The sequence below is a fragment of the Lontra canadensis genome, unplaced genomic scaffold, assembly GCF_010015895.1.
Source record: "Lontra canadensis isolate GAN:19392208 unplaced genomic scaffold, GSC_riverotter_1.0 scaffold3, whole genome shotgun sequence".
Classification (NCBI taxonomy): Eukaryota; Metazoa; Chordata; class Mammalia; order Carnivora; family Mustelidae; genus Lontra; species Lontra canadensis.
This window is the reverse complement of record NW_022630997.1, coordinates 43,403,747-43,429,617: the sequence shown is the minus strand read 5'-3', so window position 1 is coordinate 43,429,617 and position 25,871 is coordinate 43,403,747. Positions and strand designations below refer to the sequence as shown.

General features: G+C 52.9%; 1 long non-coding RNA gene across 1 annotated transcript; it reads right to left on the bottom strand.

Annotated features, from left to right (window-relative positions):
- Positions 1-778: 778 nt before the first annotated feature.
- Positions 779-25,871, bottom strand: LOC116857022. Its single transcript, XR_004380672.1, has 3 exons — positions 25,678-25,871; positions 2,351-2,353; positions 779-788 (listed from the first exon to the last, which is right to left on the bottom strand). It is a non-coding gene; the product is annotated as an uncharacterized LOC116857022 (long non-coding RNA).

Here is a 25,871-nt window from a genome sequence, read left to right as displayed (position 1 = left end):
GCCAGCATTAAGAGGGTGGCGGTGAACACGGGGACGGTGCCAGAGCCAGGAGGGAGATGGATGCAAGAAATGGAAAATTTGGTGAAGCAGATGGCGCAGTCTGGGAGCGGACAGCCGCTGCGGTCGCTGGCGCTGTAGCTGCTCCCTCAGCGGGGGACGCCCTCTCCTCAGTGGCACCCGATGGGCTCCTCGGTCGTCAGATTTAGCTCCGAGGTCCCCCACTCCTCAGGGAAGCCTTCCCCGGCCACTTCCGCAGAAGCAGCTGGAGTCCCCCTACCGCAAGATCGGCATTGCATTTGCTCCTGCACTTAGGGGCACCTGCACTTATCCTGCTTCTTCCAGGAGCAGCCTCCCTCCTAGACCCCCGGGGGGCCAGAAGAGCTCTCCGTGGAAGCCCCAGAGCCTGGCACCTAGTAGGCCCTCCATATGAGGAGGGATGACTGGCTATGATTCTCATGTGCAGCACAGACCTGACCCACACGTAAGGGGGGGCACCTCTTATAGGTCTGGGCTTCTCCCCATCTAGGAAGTAATGGAACTCAGGTCCTTGGGTTGAACAAATGGTGGCTCCTCTCAGAGTTTCCATCCCCCTAGCACCATCACAAAAGGATCCTGGGGGTGCATGAGGTTGGATCTGAGCAGGCTCAAGCTTGGCAGGTGGAATGAGTCCTATCTTCCCTCCCCGAGCTGTGGGCAGCTGGAGTGAGGGTCAGGTGTGTGTGCCCCTGGTGAAACAACTCAGAAGTCTAGTATACCTGGGTTCCAGTGCCACTTCAACCAAGTCCTTGCTGTGTGACCTGAGACAAGACGAGTCCCATCTCTGAGCTTCAGTTTTCTCATCTGGAAAATAAGCACCAAGAATGGAATGTTGGCTCTAATATTGGCTCTAATGATGTCTGCAGAGTGTCTAGTATCTAGTAAACAACCAATATTAGCTATTCTTCCTAAATAATGTTCTTTTCCTGTTAAGAACAGGAAGAACTTTGGTGATTGCTGGAAAGGAGATGTCTGAAGACTGTAGAGGGAGGAAGTTAATCCTGGGTGGATGAGGGTTCCCTCCTCAGGGCTTCTCCACTTCCCCTGTGAGACACCAACCAGTTTAACCTTCAGGAGTGGGGAAGAGGCCGTTCCCTGGGTGGCTCAAATGGTTAAGCGTCTGCCTTTGGCTTGGGTCATGATCCCAGGGTCGTGGGATGGCGTCCTGCATCTGGCTCCCTGCTCAGCTGCCTTTCCCTCTGCCCTTCCCTCTCATGAATAAATAAATAAAATCTTAAAAAAAAAAAAAAAAAAGAGTGGGGAAGAGGACCTGCTGCTCTCACAGGCCCCAGGTGCCCAAGCATGAGGTAAGAACAGCTAAGAGCCACCTTCCAGAACTGGGGAGGGTGAGTCAAACTGAATCAGGAGTGGGTGAGGGCACCTGGGTTTCTGGAATTACTCAGAGTGACACTAGGCACCAAGTACATGCCTGGCAGGAGGGATAGACGGGACTGGACTCCAGGAAAGCAGGTGTGGCTGGAAAGCACCCCAGACAAGGAAACTGTTGGTCTGGAAACTCCAGGCAGGCAGAGCATGGCCCGAGAGGTGTCTGGGTATTTTGCGTTTGGTGAGGGGGGGGGGGGCTGGGCAGCTCCAACTCTTTCTCCCAGTTAACATCCCAGTTAACACCTCAGTTGAGCCAAGACTACTGATCCCAGACCCCAGCCTTTCCCACTTCAGCTCCCCAGTCCCCCTTTTCTCTACTGGGTCCTCCCAAATGTGGGAGCTGAGAGAGCCCCAAGGGGACCTCTGTCTTTGCCCTGCCCAAAGTCTTTTAGCTCTTGTCACCGTCCTGCCAACATTTCCAGTATTTCCTCTGGTCTGTCAGCCCTACTGAAATTGACTCTCCTAGAGGTAGGACAAGCCCCCCTCACCCACTGCTCTATCTCCTGGACATAGCTCAGACCCTGGCATTCATTTAGGTGCTTAGTAGACACTTGTTGGGGCAACAGATTCAAAACCCTCATTAGGTGGCTGTGGGTCAGCCTCTCGGAGCCTCGTTTCTGTATTTGTAAAATGGGAACACCAATCCCTATGAAGAACCTGGAAGGACCCAGTCAGAAAGCATGGAGCTTCCCCATCCAGCTGGAGCTAGGAAGTTGCTGGTGGGTAACACTTCAGACACAGCCTGTGAGCAGATCAACTTAAGGGAGAGGAAACCTTGCAGGGCACAAGAAGTCCCTCTCAAAGGCTGCCCTGGGAGAGCAGGTGAGGTCTCCTTCCAGAACCTCTGGTTAGATCACTCTCATTCAATTTTCCTGGGGTTTTCCATTCAGAGGTCTTGGTGTACCAGCCTATCCTTTCCTTGGGAGACGGCCTTCACCCACTCAGCTCCTGTTTGGGGTGGGGCCTGGCTCCTGGTGGGAAGGAAGGTGCTGGAGACAGCAGGAATGGCTGCCTCTGGGCCTGGCTGTTGGAGTCACAGAGCCAGCGGTGTGTGTGTGTGTGTGTGTGTGTGTGTGTGTGTTGTGTGTGTGTGCACTCCTCACTCTAAGTATCCACTGGATCCTCACTACACCCCAAGAAGGGGGGCAGTCCAGTCCAGTGGTGAGATGCTGGGACTCTGGAGTCAGTCTGGAGTCATAAAAAGAGATAATGCCTGTAGGTCTTTCTAAGTATCAGTCTCCTACCTGAGAAAGTGGACTCTGGGAATGATGCAGGTTTTCAGCAACTAGCTCAGGGCCCTGTTCACCATAAACCCTCAACAAATAGCAAGACCTTTTTGTTTTTTATTTTATTTTATTGATTGATTGTAATTTCTACACCCAATGTGGGGCTCAAACTCATGACCCCGAGATGGAGAGTCATGTGCTCCACCAACTGAGCCAGCCGGGCACCCCTGTTGGTTTTTTAGACTGTAGACCCTGTGAGAGCACTAGGGACACTTGTTTGGGTCACTGCTTACCCAGAGCCCTCACCTCTAGTAGGTGTGCGGGTGGCTGCATGAATGAGCCAAAGGAGAGGGAAGAAAGAGAAGGAAAAGAAGGATAGAGGGAGGGAGAAGACGAGGAAGGGAAGAAGGAGCAGGTTTGTTCTGGCAGCTCCCAGCTTCCATGCCCCCCACACTCTCCCTCTGTTCCCAGGACACCAGGGAGCTGACCCCAGGCGCCTCTCACTGGGTGCCGTGTGGGGTCCAGGGAGAAGAACTCCTCTCCAAACACTGAAAAGTGTTAGGGATTATTTTGGTGGAAGAATGAAGAGGGTAGGTTTTGGAACCAGACTTCCTGTGTTCAAATCCCTGTTTCACTCCCTGCAGACCTTGGGCATGATCGGTAACCTCTCTGGGCCTCAGTTTCCTCATCTGTAAAACGGGGTCACTAACAGTATCTACTTCACAGAGTTGTGAGGATTAAATGAGATAATCCATGAGATGCTCTTCAATCCGTGGAAAGCACGTAGGAGGCCCTCAATCCATGGTGGCCAGGATGACAAAGTTTGCCCTCAGGGAAGATTCTGTGAGCGCTTCTCACCAGTGTGAATGAGCAGGTTGGACCTACTACGCTGCCTTTCTCAGGGGAATCTGAATGAATCTAAAGGGGAATTAAAGGAGTGAAATCCCATCTAATCATGGAATTTTTGTACAGTAAAGGAGGTACACAGGGGGTAGAAAAGAACCGTCTTAGGGCCTCTCAAAATCACCGCTGCTGTCTACTGCACACATTCTGCTGGTCCCAGAGAGGGACCACATCCAGAAGGGAGAACACCGTTCTAGTCCCCAAAGACTCTCCCCTCTGCTTGGAGAAATGGGAAGCAACTAGATCCCAGAACAGTGCATAACTCCAGCTAATGCAAGGCCTTCTGCAGCATGTCAGGCAGCAGCCCAGGCCCAGCTACCAGAGAGGCTCCTAGGACCCTGCCGGAAGAGCAGCCAGGGTGGGAGGTGGGGAGGAGTGACTTGGGACCATGCAGAAGGGCTGGGCTCTCTCCCAAGGCAAGGGCCTTACCTTCCGTGTGAACATTTTCTCTACTAGGTGCTTAGTATCAGGCTGGTACCTGTAGTGGAAGGTGTAGACGACTTAGGGTCGTGGGTTCTGGAGTCCGACTCCCAGACTTCAAGCCCCGCCCCAACTCTTCTCAACCTTCTCACCTGAAGACCTCAGTGCAGAAGACACAGGGCGACTTAGCTGCTAGTGTCCATTGCCCATCTTTTCTGTTCCTCCTTGGGAGAAATATTCCTTCCTCCCTCCCTTTCAGCCCCTTGCTACAGGCCAGACCAGGCCTCCAATCCATGCTGACTCTTCCCCAGCTGTGCCTTCTCTAAGTGTGGTCACATGACCCCCCCAACCAGCGCCTGCGCGTGTAATTACAGTAAATCCTGAGAATTGTGCTACAATTACCAAGACTGTCTTTCATACAGAGCTAGGACTCGGGATGATAAGAACCTCCACTCATGAGGCCCAAACATGGCGCCAAGATGGTGGAGGCAGAGGCGAGAGATGCAGTCTTTACGACAGACATTTTCAAGTCTCCAGATCCAGTCATGCCTGGATTTTTTCAGTTGCCTGAGCCAGCAAATTCCCTTTTTAGCATAAACCAGTTTGAGTCAGGTTTTCTGTCATTTGCATCAGAAAGAGTCTGAAATTCACATGGTGAGCATTTTTTTTTTTTAAGATTTTATTTATTGGGGCACCTGGGTGGCTCAGTCGTTAAGTGTCTGCCTTAGACTCAAGTTGATGGGATTCCCACATAGGGTTCCCTGCTCAGCGGGAGGCCTGCTTCTCCCTCTTCCACTCCCCTTGTGTTCCCTCTCTTGCTGTGTCTCTATCAAATAAATAAATAAAATCTTTTCAAAAATTTATTTATTTGAGAGAGAGAGAAGGAGCAGGGTGAGGGGGCAGAGGAAGAAACAGATTCCCTGCTGAACAGGGAGCCGGAATGGGGCTTGATCCCAGGACCCCAGGATCACTACCTAAGCCAAAGTCAGACACTTTACTGACTGAGCCACCCAGCCCCCCACCCCATGGTGAAGTTTCTTAACTAATGGGTAACTCTCCGCAGTATTTTTTAGGAGAGAAGGGTGGTTCTGAGATGATTAAAAGGGCTCACCAGGGTTCAACGCTTCTTACGGAGCCTGACCATTGTTAGGCACTCAAAAACCATAAATTTTTAGGTGCCCCCTAAGTGTTACTGATTCTGACTCTCGCCCCTGGAACTGAGCCGCAAGGGCTCTGCACAGAAGCCTCTCTCTGAGTGTGCGGTCTTTGGAAACTCTGGTGTTTTTGTGTTGGGGTGTGTGTGTGACCACCGTGGGGGCGGGGGGCGTAAGTGTGATGGGGGAGACACTGGAGGGAGGGCTACCTCACCCATCCAGAGCACAGGTTAACACCAGGAAAGGTTCTAGTGGGTGTCATGATTATTTTTCCTAATCCTCACACTCCCATCAAGCCCATTTTACAGATGAGGAATGTCTGGCTCAGAGACTGCGTCCAGCCTCATGCTTACAACCAGTGCCCATTCTGCTGGCTCACTCCTCCGGTTGGAGCACATTAGTGTTGTCCAGTAAGGTCGGTCTTTGCGGGGTCTCAACCCCAGTCAGGCTAAGTTGAATAGGTCTGTTACCGCTAAGTGGAGGCTTCCAGAGGTAATTTTAGGCGGTTTTGAAAGAGCAAAAGTAGTTACACTCTCTCCATCCTCCTGAAGGCAGTCACTATCCTCTTTAATCTGTTGTCTCCTGGAAAGGGAACTTTCCGGAGAGGGCGGAGAAGGCTCGGTTTCCCCTTTCTGATCTGTTGTAATCAAGGCGCTGTCACCAGTTAGTGGCGGTTTACCCCCAGACAGAGTCTGACGCAGTTTTGCTAAAAGAAACCACGCAAGTCTCCTAGCTTGGCACGACCCTTCCTTCCGGACAGGCCAGGAGGCCTGGGGGTGGGGATGGGAACGCACCTCCTACTTGCCCCCTGGCAACCACCAACCAACTGAGCTCTCCCGAGGCTTTCCCCAGGTAGCCAGTTTCCTTATCTGTAAAATGCAGATAAAGACAGCCCCACCTATTTCAGGGTCTTTTTGAAGTCATTTGGGAGAGAAAATTCCTAGGGTGTTCAGCACAGGGATCGGCAGCAAGTAAAAGGCGATCCGACCGCTCCTCGAACTAGAGAGAGGAAGTCACGTGAGTGCAAGGTCACACTGCGGAAGAGGGTAGAGGGGGGATTCGAACCAGGATTCCGAGTGCAAGCCCAGACTCCTGCCACTTGCAGGAGCCCCAGCCTACTTTTGATAATGCGATCCTCCCCACCCCCTTCCATAAGACTTTTCACCGCAGCCACCCCCCCTCCCCGCCGCGCAGCGCCTGCGCCTGTGCCTCCGCCTGGCGGCCCTCAGGGACCTCTCGGCTGCAGTCCCAATGAGTCGCCCCCCGCCCTCTCTGGCGACCTGAATTGCTGGGAAGAAAAACTGCTTCCCCCCCAGTCCAACAACCCAGCTCTGCGTCTACCCAGAACCGCCCGAGGAAACATCCTCGGCTCCCCACCTCCCTCTATCCTCTCTCCCCGACTCTCGGACACAGCTCCATCGACGCCACGATGGCCGCGAGAAGTGGGATCAAGAGCCGGTGGGTTTCCTCGCGGGCAGAATAGAAAGAGAGACGTGTCACCCCCGCTAATCCCCCAGCAGGGGACACTTAGCCGGCCTCCAGTTGGTCTCTTCTGGTGGCGGAGGCGGGACCTCGAGCTCAGTGGCCAATGAAGAAACTCGCGAGGGGGGTGGGAAATGCTTTTTGGTTGCCATGGCAACAGGGCGCTGCTTCCATCTTCCCACTGGGTGGAGCCCGCTTTTCCAAGAACCACATTCTATGGTCCCAGTTCTACTTCAGGATAGAGTGGGGGTCGGAAGTTGGGGGACAGCTAGGACACGAACCCTTCACAAATGCCCAGAGTGTAGATGAGCCCTCGGTGCCCAAGGATAACAAGAGAAAGCTGCCTAGAGGAGGGACGGTATGAATAGGGTTCTGTGAGAAGGGACGGAGAAACCCAATGTACTGCAGTGGACTGGACACAGCCCTGCAGGGGCAAGCCACAGGGCTGGACAAATTTAGGTTGGAATAAGTGGGGCAGGTGCTGAGCAAGCAGATTAGGGCTTCCAAGCCAAGACCCACCCAAGGAAGGGTGGGGGACCAAGATGAGCAGCTACAGCAGAATTGTTGGTCCCGCACTGTCCTTCAGTCCCCGGCAGGAGGAGAGAAACTAGGGTCAGCTAGGCCATTCCCTTGCCTCTAGGCAGCTTGCACTGGGTCTTGGGTATAGTCACATCCGGTCTTGGGCATTCATTAACTCCATACTCTTCCCAGGAAAGAGGAAGGTGACCAGGTTCATTGTTCCCATTTCACAGATGAGGAAACTGATGCCTGTCTGGTAAAGTATCTCACCCTTGGGCCCTAGGGCTTGGCATTGGCCCAAGCAGGGCTCTCCAGACCTTTAATTCCCTGGTGTGGTGGGTTGGCCAAGGACTCCCATGCCATAGATCTGATGTTGTCCACCCTTGCTAATGACCCAGGGATGTGGGAGCCAACCGAACCTCATGTTTAATGAGGTAGATGAGCCAGGACAGAGGACCTTGCTCCTGCCTCTGATGGCCCTGGGTGGTGGGGGTGCAGTGCAGCAGGACTCCCAGATTGGTCACTCTGGGAGGGAGTCCAGTGTCACCCCACACGGCTGGTCTTAAAGCCCACAGTCAAGTTGGGAGAGAGACCCGCAGTGATATGATTAATGCTGGATAAATGTGGATAAAGCACAAGGACAGGGGTGCCTGAGTCTGCCTTGGGGGACCAGTGGAGACCTCACAGGGCAGACAGTCTTTCAGGTGACACAAAACACAGAAGCCTTTGCTAGGAAGACAAACAAGGGGAGGGCATCCCAGGCAGAGGGAGGAGCATTTGCAAAGACCTAAAGGCTGAGCAGGGTGTGCTGGGGAAGCTACAGTCTGGGAGTCCAGAGTGGGACTATGGCCGGGTCTAGGCTGTGGAGCGAAGGCCCAGGGCAAGACTGTGTGCCCTGCAGTGGGGTGCTTTTAACCCCTTTCTGAACCATCAGGCACCCACATTTGCTTTTCTGTAGCTGATACATTAATGGAACCCTAAGAACGACTTGTGAGGATCCTACTTTGAGAAGCACTGGACAGAAGCTAACATGGATGACCCTCAGGGGCATTATGTTGGGAGAAAGAAGCCCGGGACCAAAGAGTCACTCTATATGGCCCAGTTGTATCAAGTTCAAAAATGGGCAAAACCGATCTATGCTATGAGGGATAATGGTTATCACTGAGAGGTGTAGGAGTTCTTGAAGAGGGTCTTGGGGGAGATGGTAATAATCTTAGTTTCCTGTTGGTTTCACAGATGTGTTCTCTTTGTGAAAATTCATCCAGCTCTTTACTTAAGGTTTGCGTATTTTTCCATATGTAGCATCTCCTTAAATTAAAAATAAAAAACAAAACTCAAGTTGACTGCTTTCCATAAACATTAGTGCAAATGGGGACGCTAAAATTTTGTGATCACATAATTGGCTGTAAGCCAAGCATCCAGATGATGTAGAATCTGTTTATACTGACTTTTTTTTTTTTTTGAGATTATTCCAAAATGAAAACATAGGCATCTTAAAGTCTTGTAGAGACATCTCAGACACCAGAGAACTGGTGTACAGACACCAGGGTTTGAGAAACTCCAGCTCAAGCAATGCTCACTGCCGGGAATGCCTGGATGGCTCAGTCAGGTAAGTGTCTGCCTTCCGATCTGATCGTGGCATTGGCTCCTTGCTCAGCAGGGAGCCTGCTTCTCACCCTGCCTGCTGCTCCCCCTGCTTGTGTACTCTCTCTCACTTTCTGACAAGTAAATAAATAAAATCTTAAAAAAAAACAACAACCAAAAAACAATGCTCGTTGCTGGGTGTGGCCATAAAACCTCATGTTGCTGGTAAATGAGGGACTTGGAGCACAAAGGGGTAACATCCTTTTCCAATAAGATGCTTGGTCCCAGGAGTCCAAGGACCCTCAGGGAGAGGGGACCAATTCCCCCACCGCCTGAGTGGCAGACACAGCTCTGTCAGATCTGGGATGGGCATGAGAGGGGGGTTTCCCTGGTGCTACTGTGAGCTCCTGAAGAGCTTTCTATGTCCTGGTGCCAAGCAAGGGGCCTGGCACACAGAGGGTCTCAGATGACCTTTCCTGCCAGCCTTGTTGCACGACCCGCATTGAAAATGGAGGAGGGGGGCCTGTCTGGAAAGTTGTAAGTCCCGCAGCACAAGCTTACTAACCAAAGCGGGGGCGATGTTGCTGGAGGGATTCAAGGTAGGGTTCGGGTTATCTGATTCCCCTTGGCAGGGGAGACCTGGATGAAAGGGGTTCTTTGAGTCCTGGGTACCACAAGATGGACATGAAATTCCAGTCTTGCCTTCCCACCAGGCTTGCTGAAGCTGGTAACAGCCCAGCTTTGAGGGGAGACTGTTCCAGAAGCCAGAGAGGGCTGCATCTTGGGGCAGGACACTCAACAGTTGTCTCCCCACCCACCCCCATCCTCTGGGACTTCACTTCTCATCCTTCCCCTGGCTGAGCCCCCCTTTGCCCACTCTGTAGAAGCAACCTGCTTGGTTCCCCTTGGCCAGCTCTGCTCCGCTGCCATGCCTAGAAGGAACCTTCACAATTTCAGCCCTAGCCTCATGCTACCTGGAGTTTCATTTATTCAACATTTTTTTCTGTAAAACAATGGTAAGTTTTGTTTCTGTTGTTGTCTTAACATGCCCCTGTTCTAAGCAATAATGCTTATAAAATCCTGGATTTGATGTGGTAGTTTTATTTTCTAACACACGTGAAATTTTATTTTCTTTTAATTTTTTAAAAAGATTTTGTTTATTTATTTGACAGAGAGAGACACAGTGAGAGAGGGAACACAAGCAGGGGGAGTGGGAGAGGGAGAAGCAGACTACCCGCTGAGCAGGGAGTCCAGTGTGGGGTGTGATCCCAGGTCCCTGGAATCATGACCTGAGCCAAAGGCAGATGCCTAACGACTAAGCCACCCAGGTGCCCCACACATGAAATTTTAATTTAAAATACTGGGTTCAGGTGGTTCAGCAAGGATGGGTGGTTGTTATTTATTAATGATAATTACAGCCTCATGTTGCTGGCGAGTTTTATGCCTTCTCCACACACTCATATCTCATTTGACCCTCTCAATTCCTGCACCATGGATGTCATCAGCCTCATTTGACAGATGAGGAAACTGAAGTTCAAAGACTAGTAGCAACTTGTCTGGGGTTCACCGTGACTTAGGACTTTGGTCCTGATTCAAGGCTCTAGCGGCTTCTGACCTAGGATGATGGCAGGGAAGCAAGGGCCATTTCCCTGTCTCTAACCACAAGGGCCACAGGATGGAAACTCTTAGCGTAGAAAGTTCGGATTAGACATGAGGAAGGACTTCCTGGCTAGAAATGTTTAGACATGAGAATGGCTGACCAAGGAAGGGTGTGGAGTGCCCAGCTTCCGAAGTCCTCAAAACAAGATAAAGGCTTGCCCAGCTGGGAAAATTCCAGTGCTGCCTGGAGACGGGGGACTGGACTGAATGACCTCTCCAGGCCTCGTCCAGCCTCAGCTTGGGCGCACCCTGCCATCAAAGTGGCCCTCCTGCCATTTCCCCCAAAGATCTATTAAACAAGGAAAGGGGCGCAGAGGCCCCCCGTGGAAGAGAACCAGGAAAACCCACGTCTTGGTCCCGCTCCTGGGAGGGAGGGGTCAGCAACAGCGGACCAGGGTGGGTGGAGCCCTCTTTTCCTTCCCAGACTGGGGAGGGGCTCCACCCAGGGGGTCTCCAAGGCTGGGATTAGAAGACCAGGCTGCCCTCAGAATCACTGGGGCTGCTCCCCAACCTGGGTCAGAGAACCTCCCTGGGGGATTCTTCTCAAAATTCCCTGATTTAGGAAGTGAGCTATATACTGACTTCAGGTGTTGCTTCTCTAGGAGCAAATTATATATTCTTTTGAAAGTCAAAGTGTTTATTTCTCAAAGCAGAAAGGACGTTATCTTGCCAATACATGCCCAACTGCTTAATAGAATTGTCCAATGGTGATATATGCACAATTGCTCAAGAAAAATCAAATAATATAGAAAAGTATACAAATGAAAATGAAGTTACCCAAATTTCTGTCATCTAGAAAGATAATGCTGTTGACATCTTGACATAAAACAATGCATGTCCTTTCAAAATTTTTGTTTTCATGGTAAAATACACGTAACATCAAATTGATCATTTTCACCATTTTTAAGTGTGCATGAATCTCCCATTTCCATTCCAGTATAGTTAACATACAGCATTATGTTAGTTTCAGGTGTACCATATAGTGTGATTTAAGCATGAATCAGATTTTTAAAAAAGATTTTATTTATTTGTTTGACAGAGATCACAAGTAAGCAGAGGGGCAGGCGGGGGGTGGGGGGAGATACAGGCTTCCTGCTGAGCAGAGAGCCCGATACAGGACTCGATCCCAGGACCCTGAGATCATGACTTGAGCTGAAGGCAGAGGCCTAACCCACTGAGTCACCCAGGTGCCCCATGAATCAGATTTTTATAAGGCCCCCTGAGGAGAGGGCTAATAGTGCAACTCCACACGCCGGGGAAAGGTGTTTTGGGGTGAGGGTCCTTCGGACATCACTCACATGGAAACAGAGGCAGCCAGCCACTGTGTGGGATGCTCAGGTTGGTCCTGTTAAAATGTGGCAGCTGGGAAGAACTCTATTTGAGCGTCTGGAGGAGAGCGGGTCTGTCTCCTGGCAGGGCCTCATGAGGAGAAGCAAGGACCATGGTTTTGCTGAACTTCTGCAAGAGATCAATCTGAGCCAAGTAAGGGGAGAGGCCAGTGCTCCCCGGGGGATGTGTCTGTGCTTATGCATAGGTCCAAGGTGTTTTCCCCTGGCCCAGGCCTTTGGGGTGAGCAGGAGCTGTGAACCCTGGCCCCACCAGCAAGTTGGACAGTCGGTTGCCACCCCCTGCCAATGGCAGGCGGTGGGCAGGAAGGCAGCCGCCAGCAGAGCAGGGAGCAGCAGCACTAAGCTCCCCCACCCGCACCAAGGCTTCCTGCCACCAACCCCATGGAGGGCAGAGGGCACATGGCAGGAGGGCAGGGGAGCCTCTGGGTCCCAAACAAGGATTTCAGAAGGTGCCTGGGAGACTTTCAACCTAGAAACCACAAACTTTGATTTAGCAGATACCGTGTGCTGGCTTCAAAAGATCCCTGAACTTGGCGAGAGGAAACTAACTGGGCAGGCTCACACCCTTGCTCCCGTGGGCTAACTGTCCCCTCGTCTGCAAATAGGAGTGATGCCTCTCCATGTCTATCTCCCACCACATTTCGCCTCTCCATGTCTATCTCCCACCACATTTTTTTTTTTTAAGATTTAATTTATTTGAGAGATAGAAAGAGCACGTGAGAGAGATAGAGAGGGCATGAGCAGGAGAGGGGGAGAAGCAGGTTCCCTACTGAGGAAGGAACCTGATTCAGGGCTCAATCCCAGGACTCTGGGATCATGACCCAAGCCGAAAGCAGAGGCTTTAACCCACTGAGCCACCCAGGTGCCCCTCCCACCACATTTCTTATGTGCCCTCACTCAGCCTCTGTTGCAGCCCCATTTGTGTATTTGCCCTCTGTGCATCCCAACTAAGCCGTAAGATCACGAGGGTACTTACTGAGTCTTCCCAATTCCAGTTCAGTGCCCTGAATAGAGAACCTGTTTAGGCAACATCCGCGTGGGGAGGCCGGTGGGAGGGGCCCTGGCAACAAGAACAGTTGGGGTTTGGGAGGAAACAGTTCTAAGCTTGGAACCAGCTTGGAAGGCTTCCAGGAGGAGGTGAGGAATAATACACCGGGTCTTGGGGGTAGCATAGAGCTCAGCTAGTGGAGAGGGAGCGGGTGAAGGGACATTCTGAGGGGAGGGCCTGTGGGGAAGAGACGGGGTGGGGCCCATGCCCCAGGAAGTCACTCATGGGGGGACTTCTAGGTTGAGATGCCCTTGCAGGCTTGCACCTGTGTCTGCCAGGAGGCGAGGGCAAGATTCAGGGGCTCCAATTACAGTCATGAGCTGGGATGGTCTCAGAGGTGCCACCTCTTCCAAGAAGCAGACTTTTGAGGAATCCGCTCCATCATGGGAGTCACGACGTGCTTGCACTGGCTTCAGCTGCTGATTAAACCTCCCTCCGTGCGCCGAGCAGCTCAGGAAGAACACCGTCTTCCTCACAGTGTGTCCCTCCTCCTGTTTTCGTGTTTATGGGCATCAGGTGGTTTGCAGAACGATCCACACCCAGACATTCGCACCCAGTGAGGTCAGCTGGGAAAACAGCAGCTGCCAGCCAGCTGCCCCTCGTTCTGGGAGCTGCAGACTTGGGCCACTAGCCCCCTAGGCTCGCCCCTCCCTCCTGCCTCCACCTGCCCCCAGCGCTCCACTCCTGTCCAGGCTCCAGCCTCTCGATGCCCAAACAATTGTTTATCAACACAGACCAGAACATTCCGCTGCCAGCAGAAACACACATGGTGATGGCACTGCCATCCCACACCCTGCTGTCAACACACACCCACGCACTGTTTGCCGCTGTCAAAGCTGTGCTCACTCACCCATTCTCACCCCTCCTGCCAACACAGCTGTTCCCTGCTGCTGGAAAGATGGAGAACCCATCTCACACGATACACATGTTCCCCGCGGAGAGGAAGGTTCTCGTGTGGGCTCACAGTGAAGGCTCACACGCGTGCACAGGTCCTCACACACTCTGTGCCCTGACCTGGGTCATCCATCTCTTCACTTGCTATTGTGCGGCTTTGGGCCATTGACTTAGCCTTTCTGTGCACTGGAAGCTTCAGCAGCAGAATGGGGATAATTACCGTATAGGGCTCTTTCCAGAGGCGTGGGGTCAGGCAAGGGAGCAGGCGTCCAGAAAGGGCAACATCAGTGGGAGCTCTGGCGGTGGTGATGACAACGTTGCATCCTTTCTGGAATCCGGCCATTGGTTTTCCTTTCCCACGCCCGGCTGTCGGCTTCACCTCATGTTCACGCCTTCCTGGCTGTGACCTTGAGTGAGGCACGCCACCTGTCCACTTCTCATGCCCTTGCTGGTGACATGTGTGTCTGGATGACCTGGCCATGCCCACAGGCCTTTTGGGATGGGATGGCGGGGGGTGGGGGTGGGGGGAAGGGAGAAGCTGCCATTAGTCCTGATCACAGCCACAGGGCATCGTGGAAGAAAGGGATCTGAATGGGGCAGCAACCAACTTGGATATTTTAAGTCATTTTCCACCATTCTGCATATCGGTTAATCCTTAAGCCAGAGTCAATAGTTCCAGGTGGGCTCTGTGGGGGTGCCCTCTGCCCCAGAGGCCGTGCTGGACCATTTCTGCCTCAGCTGGGGGCTTCACCTGAGCCTCCACTGACCCTCCCCACCAGGGCCTCACTCGGGCACAGCTGCTCTTCCTAGCACCCACTGCTCTGTGGGCTGAGCCTCCCGGCTTGCCCATCTCCCGATCCCTACTTCCCCTTGGAGCCTAAGGGACCTCCATGCTCCCTGCCCTGTGCTCCCCTTCACCCCGTCACTTTCACTGGGACCCTTTCAGTCTTGTCCCCTCAATCCTGTCTCTCTTTCTCCTTGATCAGTACAGCGCCTCCAGCCTTTTCTATTCCCGAAAAGGGAGGTATACGCAGAAGGGAGAAAAACGGATATGATTTGTGGACCGAGGGCGATCTGTGTTGAGCCAGTGTAAGCATGTTACAGAGATGAGGGTTCTGCGGTGGGGCGAGCATTGCATGGGGCTGCGTAGGCGATCTGGGCTTCTCCCCCACACTATAGCAACTCACTTCCTGACCCTTGATGAAATTCGGTGAAATTGCAAGAGGGCAGTGTCTGGCCTGGTCCCTGCTCAGAGCTTGTGGCTTCTCTTGGTCACTCGGAGGGACTCCCCACCCCTGACCACCACAGGCGGGCCATGGGAAAACCACGGCAAGTGGGGCATAGGGCAAGAGAGCAAATGGAAACCTATATACCACATGTCTAAATATTCAACATTTATAAGTCAAGCTAATAAGCTATCAAGTCAAATGTATTTTCTACCTCCGTGAATGCACTGTCAGAATGACCTGGAAAGTCAAGTTTGAATTTAGAATTATTGGACTCTTCAGAGTTCCTCCCCTGAATGTGGGGACATATGGGAGATCCGGGCTGGGGGGATAACCCCATGTGCACTGGGGGCTCTAGGTCAGCTGGCTGATTTGGCACAAACACATGCTATGCTTTAAACTCATCAATCACTTTTTTTTTTTTTAAAGATTTTATTTATTTATTTGACAGAGAGAGATCACAAGTAGGCAGAGAGGCAGGCAGAGAGGTGGAGGGAAGCAGGTTTCCCACTGAGCAGAGAGCCCGATGCGGGGCTCAATCCCAGGACCCTGGGATCATGACCTGAGCCGAAGGCAGAGGCTTTAACCCACTGAGCCACCCAGGCACCCCTCATCAATCACCTTTTTTTGCCTTTTATTTTCTCCCAGGACACTGGAGAATATAAAAAGTATGCACAGTGGTTAAGACCTGCATTCAAATCCCAGGGCTGCCAAAATTGAGCACGTAATCCCTTTGAGGCTCAATTTCCCTATCTATAAAATGGGACTAATGATACCTCTGTGATAAAGTTATTGTGATTAATAAAAGAGGTAATCCTTGTAAAGCCCGTAGCAGGGTCCTGTAACATAATAATTGCTAAGTACTTGTTTCAGGGCTTTGCTCATAGTAGGTCTTCAAAATGTGTTTCTTGACTGGTGTTAAATTTGGTGTCAAGCAGCTAAAAGGGCTGGAATCTCCCAGTTTTCAAGACCAGTCCTCTCCTCACCCTGAACTAAAAGGATCTTTATAAAGATTTATTTATTTATTTATTTATTTGACACAGAGAGAGAGATCCTAAGTAAGCAGAGAGGCAGGCAGAGAGAGACCTGAGCCAGAGGCAGTGGCTTAACCCCCTGAGCCACCGAGGTGCCCCTAGAATGCTCAACTGCGCTTGGGGTGGGGCGCTTTGGGAATTCCTTTTATTCAAAGACAATGGCCTTTCTGAGGCCAGGAGCAAAGCTCACCCTTGCCTGGGGTGGGGACCCTGGGGTGAGCAGCATCGCCTCTGAAGCTGGCCACGTTCCAGTCCGGTATGGTTGTCCCTGTTGCCTTTCTGCAGGGCCCTTTCTGGGGAATTCCATATGGTCCCAGAGGATTGTCCTGGCCCCCAAAAAGACTGCTGCAAATCAACACTGAGGGAAGAGAGGGGTCTCCTTTCTCTGTAAATCCAGAGCTCAGGTTTCAGCCTTAGCCTTCAAAACCTGTTTCATTGTCAGGAATGGCGCTAATAGAACGATGCGAATAAAAAGGTGCCAACAAAGATGATGGGGCTGGGGGGGGCGGTTGGAATATCTGGTCTGTGATTCCCGGCTGCCTTCCTCCTCCAGCCTCCAGCCTCCAGGGTTGCTCAAGCTTGGCTGCAAGTACCAGCCAATGTATTTCTGGTTGGGATGGGAGCCAGGGGTCAGATAAAGTTCCAATGTATTTTGCAGCAGGCCTGACACTTTGCCCAGTACTCTGGGCCTGTGACAGCTGCCAGGATGGTATGTTGGGAAAGCCAGGCCAGATGGAGCTGGTTTAAATGGGTTTAAAGGAGCAGGCAGTTGACTAACCAGACAGCTCAGCAACAGCCAGCTCGGTAACAGGGTTGAACCAGCATGGCAGCGTGGGCCACCGAGCGCCCAGCGTTCTATTCCCAGGAAGCCCCCAGCAGCCGCCTTGCTAATCGCCTGGCATCTCGGGAACAAGATCTATCCTCTCATCTTATTGTCTTTACTGAGACAAGTAAACACTTAACCCAGTAAGCACTTGACATGCATTATCTCATTTAATCCTCACAATAGCTCAAGGAAGTAGGTACTGCTACCATCCTAGCCACACCGATAACAGCTAATTCATATAGATAACAGATACACTTACGCATATTGGGCTCCTTCTAAACACTTGATGTGCGACTGAGGTTTCTTTATGGGGCACCTGGGTGGCTCAGTCAGTTAAGTGTCTGCCTTTGGCTCAGGTCATGATCTTGGGGTCCTGGGATCGAGTCCCCACATCGGGCTCCCTGCTCAGTGGGAAGCCTGCTTCTCCCTCCCCCTCTGTGCTCTCCCTCTTTCTCCCAAATAAATAAATAAAATCTCTGAATAAACAAACAAATAAATAAATAGACACTTGCCATGTATTAACGAGTTTACTAGGGAAACTGAGACATAGAGGGACAAAGCCAGTTGTCCAGGGACCCACGCACGGCTAGAAGGTGTTGGACCGGAAACAACGGGGAACTGAGTGACTCCAGATGGAGTCCATGACTTTCCAGATGGTAAACCAGTTTTGAGGCAGGCAGGGGAAGAGAGGCCGGTTGAGATGGGAACTGAAAATGAAGGCGAAGGGCCGTACTCCTTTGTATTTCCTGACAAGCATAATGAGAGGCACCCGTGGGAACAGAGGCTCAGACATCTGACCCTGAGCCCTTTGCCGCTCTTCCTTCCTCTCCCCTAGCCCAGTTGGTCTGAATTGTGTTGCCTCGGGTCTCCCGGGAGCCACTGGGGCACAGACGGCAGGCAAGTGGGCAGGCAGGCAGGAGGCCTCCGGTTCATGCCAAGTCGTGTCTGACCCTTCTCAACTCCGGGCATCCTGAGGGCAGTGAGACGCTGCCCTGTGTGCCTCCCACAGCTGGGACCGAGTATCCTGAATCGGGAAGTGAGCTCGCACTAAGGCCAGGCTTCCTGTCACATTTTGGCTCTGCCTGATTGCCAGGGGCCACCTGCCGTGATGTTGCCTGGCAAGTGGAGGTAGGCTTCTCGGTGTCAGTCCTGCTGCCGTCTTGTCACTGTCCTCACCAGCACTGCTTTCCTCCGCACAGAGTGGACAAACCCACGCACCCAGAGGAGCTGCTGTGGTCTGTCCGGCTGCCCCCGTACTCATGGCCTCTGGGGGGGGGGGCTCCTCTAACATGAGGGCAGGAGCAGAGAAGCCTTCCAGAGGTGATGATGAGGACAAGCAAGGTTTTAGGTGCATATTAAACCATGACGATGTCTGTATCCTACTCCTCAGGGGTATTTAGTCTGGTGTATCCCATCTTGACTTTTCTTCTGTTTACAGGCACTTCTATGCCTTCATATACATACTCCCCCTGCACACCACCACCTTTTTTTAGCTCATTAGAAAGGGACATTCGTCCAAAAAAAAAAAAAAAAAGAAAGAAAGGGACATTCATCGGGGCGCCTGGGTGGCTTAGCTCGTTAAGTGTCCAACTCTTTTTTATTTTTTGAGGAGTTTATTTATTTATTTGATAGAGACAGCGAGAGAGGGAACATAAGCAGGGGGAGTGGGAGAGGGGGAAACAGGCTTCCTGCTGATCAGGGACCCAGTGTGGGGTTCGATCCCAGGACCCTGGGATCATGACCCAAGCTGAAGGCAGATGCTTAATAACTGAGCCACCTAGGCACCCAGCTGTTGTTGTTGTTCTAAGATTTATTTATTTATGTTAAAGAGAGAGAGAGCATGAGTGGGAGGGGTGGAGAGAGAAGGGAGAGAATCTCTAGCAAACTCCCCGCTGAGTGCAGAGCCTGACTTGGGGCTCGATCGTGATCTCACAACCCTGAGATTATGACGCTGAGATCACCACCTGAGCTGATACCAAGGGTCAGATGCTCGACTGGTCCCCCAGAGACCCCATTATCCGATTCTTGATTTCTGCTAAGGTCGTGAGATCGAGCCTGGCGTCAGGCTTCGCGCTGGGCGTGGAGCCTGCTTCAGATTCTCTGCCTCTGCCCCTCCCCAACACCTGCCCCCCCCCCCCCCCCCCCCAAAAAAAAGAAAGAAAAGGAGTTTATTTCTCACAGTATCAGGAACACTCTTCTGTAGAGGTCTGTACCTGCTTAACGGGCTGCCTAGCATCCTGCCCACCTGTACATCATCTTACAACACGGGCCTCCTCCTGGTGGGCATTTTGCCTATTCTAGGGGTCTTTGCCAGTCAACCATCCATCCTTTCTTCCTTTCTACAAACATTTTTTTTTTAAAGATTTTATTTATTTATTTGACAGAGAGAGATCACAAGTAGACGGAGAGGCAGGCAGAGAGAGAGAGAGGGAAGCAGGCTCCCCGCTGAGCAGAGAGCCCGACGCGGGACTCGATCCCAGGAACCTGAGATCATGACCCGAGCCGAAGGCAGCGGCCTAACCCACTGAGCCACCCAGGCGCCCTCTACAAACATTTTTTAAGCTCTTACTGTGTGCCAGGCTCCTGGGTAAGTGCTGGGTATATGGAGATGAAAAAATGGAGATGATCTCTCCCTCATAGACCTTTCAGTTCAGTGGAGGGACAAGCTTCTAGGGACAGTAAGAGCTAAGGAGGGAAGGAAGAGGAAACTCTGAGAGGGAATAACGGGGCCCCCTGCTCTAGACCTGTACTCCAGAAAGAACTCTCTAGGGTGGTAACATTTATAGTGGAGATCTGTTTCAGAAGGAGTCAATCATTGAGGAGTACAGGGAAGAGCATTCTGGGGGGAGGGAACAGCATGAGCAAGGGCATAGAAGTATGAACATTAGTGGTGTGTGGTGTGTGTGTGGGGAGTCTGAGATTCCCCCGAAGGGTACAGTGTGGGGGTGTATTTGGAACCTTAGACTCAAAGGAGAAAGCCTCAAGTGCCAAGTCATGAAATTTGGACTGGATGTGCCTCCAGGAGGAGGAGTGTTCAAGAGGAAGTCTCTGCCTTCAACCGGAAGTTTCTTTCTCCTGCCTCCTAGAAATTCAAAGCCTTTCCTGAGCCTTAGGGACTAATGTAACTTTACATTATTACTGATGCCCCAGGAAGAAATGCAGCCCAGAGAGGTCAAGGGATTTGCCCAAGTGAAACAGCAAACCCACGCTAAAGGCCGAAACTTGACCCCAAAGGTCAGGCCTCAGTTCCAGCCCTAAAAGCTCCCTCCCCTTTCACTTGACAGCCACTCAAAGCAAGGAGGGCGGTGAGGAGATGAATTTTAATCTGAGGAGCAGTCTGGCACTGTGTCTGGCCTGGGAGGCAGAGACCACAGCCTGGAGCGTGCTCACAGGCCCAGAGGGCGGCATTTGTGCTCAGTCTCTTTAACCCCAGAAATCCTTCCTGGAGTCCTCCCGCCTCCTTCGCCTCCCCCCAAAAAACGCTGATGTGAAATCGTGAGTAACAAAGCGGCCAGGAAGTTTTCCGCCTTGCTGAGCTGGGTTACTCAATTTCCCTCGTTTGTCCCCTCAGAGCAGACGGAGCAAAAGGCAGCCATCAAAGGTGTCTGGGACAGGGCTGCGACGGCTGCCGGCTGAATGCGCCGCTGGGGACTCCGTCTGGCCGGGTCTCCCCTCCCTCCGCCGCAGGGGCGGGGGCCGGGCCGGGGCGGGGCGGGGTAGGAGCGGGGTTGAGGGAGGGGGCGGCCCGGTGCGCTCTGTGCGCAACGTGCTGGACCGTCCGCGCCGCGGCCGGATGGGGCAATCGCCGGCAACGTGCTGCGCGGCCCATCCGCGGGCGCTGGGCCAGCTGGGGGAGAAGGGCGCCTGCGGGGCCGCACGCAGCAGTTCACCCCCTTCGCCGGGCTAGGTTTCCGGTGAGGGCACCGCGCCGGAGGCTCGCTGTGCCCAGGCAGGCTCGCCTTAGGTCTCCCTGCCGCCCAGGCGCCCTGGCTCATTGTCCCGGAGACATGGGCGTTCTGTTCTGAGCTTGTCCCTCCACGCTTGCATTGACGCGACAGACACACGAGTTCCTGGCGCCAAGCAGCAGGCACACCTGGGCAGTCCCACGTGGGAGCCGCAGACACAGGGGCCCCTCTCCCCTTTGCATGTGGAGAGCTATTCTAAGTCAGCTCTTGCCTTTGTTGTCCCATACCTGTTGGGACAAGAGCTGAGCTGTGTGTCCTTGGGGAACTTGCTTAACTTCTCTGAGCCCTAGATATGTCGTCTGCCAAATGGGAATGATGATAGTACATACCAGCCTCATTGGGTTGAAGGAGGAATTAGATAAGATGAAGGCTATAAGGTGTTAAATCCCGGCGGTTGTTAGGACTCACCCAGTAAAGGATAGCCATGATGGTGCTCACAGATGGGAGAACCGCAGGAAAAAGCCCCAGCTGGGCTGGCGGAGTCCTTGACTGCCGCAAGGACTCGGCTTCCAGGATGTTGTGTTTATTTTTTTTCCCCCTCCCTCTATATCATATTCATCCTTTCTGCAATATCCCTGCTCATCCTTCCACCCTCCAACGAGGGCCCGCAAACTTCATCCATTCATTCAACACGCATCTCTTGCTGTTTTTGCCTAGTATACGGTGGCCCCTTTTCACTGAGCGTGTGGCTCCCCAGGAGCATTACCCAGGCTGTGAAGCCCCACCTGCGACCTCCCAGCCTCAGCTGCTGCTGGCTCTGGCCCCTGACTCATTGGTAGAGGTCACTTCCTGCCTGGGTGTCTCCATCTGTACTGTAGGGATAAGAGGCTGCCTCTCTCCCGTCTCTTGGGACCAGCAGATGATGAGTCAGATAACGGTGGGGGAAGCCCCGAGAAGCCAAAAGAGGCTCTTCCCAGAGCCGGGGCCCATCTGGCTGATGCAAGGTTTGGGTTTTGCGGGTAATCCAGTAAGATGCTTCAGGGAAAGTGTGATCAAGCAGGGAGAGCACAGAGTTCCCATCCCCGTGTCTCCCCCCACCCCCCGTCCCCCCGCCCCCCACCCGCCAGATAGCTGGGCTGTGGAGAGCGTGGAGGGTGTGTGTGTGAGGCTGGGCTTGGTCCGGGATCTGCTTTCTCCAGCTCTATGGCCACTGGCTTGTTCATGATCCCTTTGATCTGCTCGCCTTTTCTGTCAAGTGGGAGTTGCTGTTTCCCTCACTGGTGGCCCCAGGAGAGGGCGTAGCACATTCCGTGTTTCTGGGACGGCCCCTGAGGGCTGGTGGGGACTCAGCGTGAGGGCGGTGAGACAGAAGGAAGGTGGCCTGGCCCCCAGTTAGAGGTGTGGCACCTGCTAGTCACCCAGGCTGGTGTCCAAGGACCCTCCCCCAAGAGTCAGAGATCATCATACCCTGAACTAACTCCAGACTTAACAGGCCCCCAGCTGCACCCCATAATGCACGTGAATTTGCCTCAGATTTGGGTCCAAATCCCCTCGGCTAGCTGTATGATGTTAAGCAAGTTACTTAGTGTCTTTGGGCCTCCATTTTTCCACATGGAAAATGGAGACAGTAATGCCTGCTTTCTTAGGCTACTGTGAGGATAGGAGGGAACAAGGTAAATACGTTCACAATCGTGGCCATCACTGTTACACCGTGCAGCTCCTCATCCCTACCTGCCTTCACCCTCTAGCTCTAGCTCTCATAGGCTGGGCAGGGAGAGTATTTGTTCCCATGGCCAGAAAGTGGCAGTGTCGGGACTTAACCCAAAGCCGCCATGACGGCAGACTGTCCCAGCACAAGGGGTCCTCCCTGCGTCTTGTGTTTCTGCCCTCGCTGTTGGCCTGCCCTTTCCTTGGGGGCCTCTTTTTTCTTTCTTTTTTTTTTAATTATTTTTATTAACATATAATGTATTATTTGCCCCAGGGGTACAGGTCTGTGAATCATCAGACTTACACACTTCACAGCACTCACCATAGCACATACCCTCCCCGATGTCCATAACCCAACCACCCTCTCCTTACACTCCTCCCCCCAGCAGTCCTGTTTGTTTCGTGAGACTAAGAGTCTCCTATGATTTGTCTCCCTCCTGATCCCATCTTGTTTTATTTTTTCCTTCCCTTCCCTGCAAGCCCCCCACCCTGCCTCTCAAATTCCTCATATCAGAGAGATCATATAATAATTGTCTTTCTCTGATTGACTTATTTCACTCAACATAATACCCTCTAGTTCCATCCACCCCGTTGTAAATGGCAAGATTTTGTTTCTTTTGATGGCTACATAGTATTCCATTGCGTGTGTGTGTGTGTGTGTGTGTGTGTGTGTGTGTATCAATCACATCTTTTTTATCCATTCACCTGTTGATGGACATCTGGGTTCTTTCCATAGTTTGGCTATTGTGGACATTGCTATAAACATTGGGTTGCACGTGCCCCTTCGGATCACTACATTTGTATCTTTAGGGTAAATACCCAGTAGTGCAATTGCTGGGTAATAGGGTAGCTCTGTTTTCAACTTTTTGAGGAACCTCCATGCTGTTTTCCAGAGTGGCTGCACCAGCTTGCATTCCCACCAGCAGTGTAGGAGGGTTCCCCTTTCTCTGCATCCTTGCCAGCATCTGTCGTTTCCTAACTGGTTAATTTTAGCCATTCTGGCTGGTGTGAGGTGGTATCTCACTGTGGTTTTGATTTGTATTTCTCGGGGTCCTCTTAAGACGTCCCCAAGGCAAGTCATGAACCCCATTTCCTGACCTTCCAGGGTGTGACTCCAGCACACAGTAGGTCCTCAGTCCGTGCTGGTGACGAGGGAGATGAGCGCTACTAGAAGGAAATGATTCAGAGGCCGCCTGAGTGTGGGGCCATGTCTGCGTGTCCCTGTATGTGTTTCGGTGTGTGGGTAGGGCAGGGAGCCGAGGTAGTTCTGTGGAGATGATGTGGGAGGTGAATCCTGGCTGCTGATCCGTCCCCGCTCCCTCTGCCAGTCCCGGTGAGGGCCAAGCCTTCCGAATCACACACCACGCATCCTCCCACCCGTCCCCAGGCTCCGTCGTCTTTTAAGCTCCCACACCACCAGCACTGCTTCTGGGTCTCAGCCTTCAGGATGCCTCCTCCACACCTCAGCTCTCTCTGCTGAGCCTGGGAAGGGGGAGGCCAGGGGTCTCCGGCCATCCTGCTGCTGGGCCTAAGGCAGGCACCTGGCGGGGGCCACAGTTGCTGTCAGCTCGGAGGAGAAGCTGGCTCCTCCCTTGCCCCAGGAGAAGCTCTTTGGGTATCTCCACTGGTGGAGGCCCTGCTATTTTTAGATGCCGTCCCCTCCCTGTCCTTCCCAGCCTCATAACCAGCTGAGGGAGGAAATGACTCACCTCGAAGTCAGACAGGTAGAGGCAGCCTCAGTGAGTCCTGGGTGGACTCTGCCTGGCTCCAACCCTAGGGTTGCCCTACCTGGGGTCACCCGGAGTGGTGTGTCCCCCAGCGTGAGGATAGAGTTGGCTTGGGATTGAGGCACAGGACCCCACTAGGCCTTTCTTGGGCTCTCTCTGCTATGTATCTCACAGGGCCTCGGGCAGGACTGGGCCTCCAGCAGGTCGTTTACAGGGCCTAGGGCAGACTCTGGGCCTCTGACCCTACTGTTGGCCTATGGTAGTCCCCAGCTCAGTCTGAGGGGGCCAGACAGGTTGAAGGGACTGACTACGGTCCTCTCCCTTAGCCTTAGCAGAGACTAGAGTTCCAGAAAAAGGAAAGACCCTGTTGAGTGAGGGGAAGGGAAAGGGGTGATGACCTTGCCTTTGTGTACACTGAGTAGGGGGACCAGTTGTCCTGGTTTTCCCAGGAGGAATTTCTTGGAACCTGGGACTTTCAGTGCTAACTAGGAGAATTCTGATCTGCCTTGTCACCCTGGTGCTGAGTCCTAGGCTGTATCTTAGTGAAGGGGCAGGTGTGAGGAGCCTCCTGGGATTTGCTGTTCTAGTCCCACCTAGTCGGTGTGGGAGAACCAAGTTCCTGGGTCTGTGCCATCTCTGCAGCTGGGGGTTCTGTTTACCTCCACAGGAGAGGGGCCAGGCCAAGAGCTCTGGGCCGCCCGAGAGACCAGAGAGGCACTTTGGTTGTCTTTGCTAAAGCTGGTGAGGGGAAGTGTGGGCCAGTCAGCACAGGGCCAGGCGCGGGGGTAATCAGAGCTGCTCTGCGGGGAGGAGGGCAGCTCCCCAGCACGAACAGAGGAGCAGGCGATGATGATGAGAGCACACGGTTTGCGTCAGGGAGACACTGTGCCAGGCCCACTTCCCGCCGGTGCCTCAGTGTCCGCACCTGTAAGAGAGGGAAGAGGGGTACCTGCCTGCTTGCCTCCAATACCTGCAGTGAGGAGTCTGAGGTGATTCTGGGGCTGGGCCGCAGACTGGAGAGCAGGGGCTGTGCTCATTGTTGGCTGGAAAGGCCTAGTCAGGCCTGACAACTCGAAAAGCTCTCCATTGCTCAGGGAGGTGGGCAGAGGATGACTTTGCCCTCCTGTCTTCCCAGATCAGCCTCTGGGCTGCCTGCCTTGGGAGAACATGGTTCCTGGCCCTGGAGGCCTCACTTCTGTCTGGGCTCACATCAGGGAACTGAGGCTGAGGCCCAGACCTTGATGGGGGCATCCCCCTGCTTCCCCCGTCCCACAACACACACACTTGGCGGTTGTCCTCTTCATCCTCAGGATAAAGGCTTCTTGTCCCCGAACCAGGGGTGAGTGGCCCAGGCAGCAGGTCTGTCACAACTGAGCTGAGTGAACTTGAGCAAGCTACTTCTCTTTTCTGGGCCTCAGTTTCCTCGTTGGTGAAATGGTGGGGTTAGATTAGTTCTCTGGTTTTTAAATATTTGCTTTAGTAGTGAAACCTCTTGTCCAATCAAAGCTCTAACTACACTCAGAGAAAGAGAGAACTGTGGGCAATGTGAAGCATAGGCGGGGCTGGAACACTGTGCTCCGCTCCCCCCGCACCCCTAGTGGCCCAAGGACTTGAGGGGACACTGTTTGAGAACCCCTCTTCAGGGTGGCTGCCATCTCTGTAACACTCTTTTATTTGTGGCTCAAGGGCAAGGATGTCTTGTTTCCCTCCCCGGGCAGCCCAGTAATTAGACCACAAGCCTAGTCCTTTCTGGCACCTTCTATCCAATGTAGAAATCCTCATATTC